The following is a 3261-nucleotide window of genomic DNA, read 5'->3' on the forward strand; positions in this document are numbered from 1 at the left end:
ATATAATTTTTAATTTATTTAATTAAAAATACACATAAGATTTTCATTTTGCTATTAATATTTTTTCTTAGTGTATATTGCAAACACCTGTACATTTTAAAATCCAGCTCGCGTTGAAGTGCTGGCAACAGATAGCTGGTGATAACGATTATTCGCGGGTTAATTGATACGAGCCAACATTATCCCCTAGGAGGACACATGGGCGACGAATACAAAGGTGCTTGTGGCCCTGAGCACTTCTAGCTTTCTCCTTGGAGTAGCTGGTGGATGCAGAAGTTTGTGTGGCCCATGTATTAATAATACTCAAAATGGAGGTGTTATTGATGGATTTTTGTACTGAAGCCGCCCCCCTCCCCCTGCTGGGCCGATGGTGCTGTTCTTCAGTAGAAATTATCAAGCCTTTGGTCCTTTCTAATTCAAGATTCATATTGTTTTTCTGAATCAGAAATTATTAATTACCTCTGTTTTCTGATATGGTCAAATATAAGTGCTGCAAGCGTATTAAATATGAATATCCAATATATTTTCTTTACGTCCACCCTTTTAATCTATTATGCCAGGTTCAAATCGTTACCGTAAGTAATATTATAGTATTAGTTTACTGTAAGCAAACAATATATATATATATGGTGACGGTAAGAAATATCTGATTTTTACGTAATTTTTCGAGCACATCCCTGACCTGCCACAGCGATAGTTAATTTAATTGGTTGTCTGATTTGAACAGTGCATCTGACAGTCTTGCCTGCGTGCTTCTTGGCTGGTCTCTAGAGAATATTATCGACAAGACATTTGAATCCTCCCGGTGTGAATGTATATAATTCTAATATTTACAGCGTTCGTCGGAGCCGATCGAGGAGATCATGCCAAGATGCGTGCATTGTGCGTTGTAATTAAAGGGCCTTTCCCAACTAATTTCTCATGTAAAAAGAGGGTTGGGTAAGCAATTATGGAAATTTGAGGTAGGAATGATCAGATTGAAAGTTTTATTGGTGGAAATTTATGTCAGTATTTAACCTAAACTAATAGTTTGTAGATATATATGTTATTGATAGATTCACGAATAATAACTTCGTCAAAAAAAACCTTTAGTCAATAATTTGTAAATTGTTAGTGAGGTTATTTGTAAATTTCAGTATATTATCGGTAAATATAACATATCATCAATAAAATATTATTTATAATTTTTTTGATGCATTAATAGTAGCAATGCTCAAAATCAATTGCGAGCATCTAACGATCGAAGTACTATAGACCATCTACAAGTTCTCTATTGTAGTGTTAGAGAATTTGTACACCTAATTTCTATTGGGTCCATCAGACGATCTTGCCTCCAACCACATGTTTGGATGGGTAGAAAAATTGTTTCTCTATCTCTTCTTCAACTAGCATTTATATATATCTAGAAAAAAAAATCATCAAATTCAAGGAAATAATAACTTAAAAAAAATGATTGAAAATCAACATACCACAAAATACTAAGCTTAACTATTAATGAACTGATGCACTTTTTTTTAACGATCATCACTCCGCACATCCATTTCAATAAAAAGGTTAATCGGGTTTGGCTCGCATCTAAGAACCATAACTTCTAGCAAAAAATTATTGTTAGTTAAATATCTTTATAAAAAACAACTAATAAAAAAATACATGTAATAAAAAAAATCATACCATTCGTTTTGAATGTGAAACAAACAAAATAAAATTATCGATGTGTGTGGTAACAAAACCGTGAACAAATCGGTTCCAATTATACATACCAGACTGTGACTGTCAAGTGAAACGTGTAAATATTACTTGCTAAATGTATTCTATCTAAAGAGTCTCTAAGACATACAACAATATGAAATTCTTCCAAACTACCATGTCATTCCAACTTGGAAGCTCCTTTTCTTTCACATATTTTTTTGATTTTTTTGCCCCTTTACCAAAAATCACGCAACCTATATGGTATAAATTAATTATCTGTTAGTAAACGAGAAATAAAATTTTAATATTTGGAATAAAAAAATTATCTTGAATTTGATCTTACCTAATTGTGGTATGATTTTCCCAAACTCTTCTCACAACATTATTATCAATTCTCTCCCATTCAAATTTTTCCTTGAATTAAAAATTTATAAAAGAAAAATTCATTAATTTCAATAAACGGTCTAAATTACCATAAAAAATATTTAAGTTAATATTAACATTGAACCTTTAAAACCATGCATTAATATGTGATTTCCATTTAGGATGTTTGAAAACTAGCTGGCAATATTAAAATAATATAATTTCTATTGATAATTTAAAAGTCGATATTATTGTTTTTACAGCCTCAATATTTGTAAACATAAAATTACATGTGTTAAATGATATTATTTTTTCAAAAATTATTACACATGTCATTGTAAAAGCAAAACAAACTTATATTAAAAGGTCGTTGTTCTACTAAGCCTCGTATTTGGATCCTGTTATGAAGGGACCCCCCTCGATATTGTGACATCGCACTCAACATAAGTTTCATTAATTTACAAATAAATATAGTTTTATAAAATCTAAAATAAACCCTAATATTATACAAAAAATAAACAAATCCTAATGTGTACAAATTATAAATATGTACAACAAATTTATATGAGAAAAAACTATAGAACAAATAGACACCCAAACAAAATACATATACTATAAAAAATATGAACATAAGTTTCATTAATTTACAAATAAATATAGTTTTATAAAATCTAAAATAAACCCTAATATTATACAAAAAATAAACAAACCCTAATGTGTACAAATTATAAATCTGTACAACAAATTTATATGAGAAAAAACTATAGAACAAATAGACACCCAAACAAAATACATATACTATAAAAAATATGAAAAAAATCAACATTTTAAAATTGATTTCAAATAAAAAAATGGTAAATTTGCTCACTTAATTAAAGTGGAGAACGCTCAATAAATGGAGATAAGGGTTGAGTACCAAGTCATAAATTAAATATCACCAATAATATTACCAATAAAATTATTTTGTAAATAACTCTACCGGTCATTCTATTAGTAAAAATATCATGTCACCGGGGGGGGGGGGGGGGTAGCTCTTTGTTGTAGAAAAAAAACATAAGAAAGAAGAAGAAATAAAAGACTTAATTAAAGTGGAGAACGCTCAATAAAATTTAAATCAAAACATATATATTAACAAATTGAATATTGTGATGACCATATTTATTGCATGAGGTTGAATTGTGTTAAGATTTGGCGGGGGGGGGGGGGGGG

The sequence above is a fragment of the Populus euphratica genome, unplaced genomic scaffold (genome assembly GCF_000495115.2).
Source record: "Populus euphratica unplaced genomic scaffold, PopEup_1.0 scaffold19.1, whole genome shotgun sequence".
NCBI lineage: Eukaryota > Viridiplantae > Streptophyta > Magnoliopsida > Malpighiales > Salicaceae > Populus > Populus euphratica.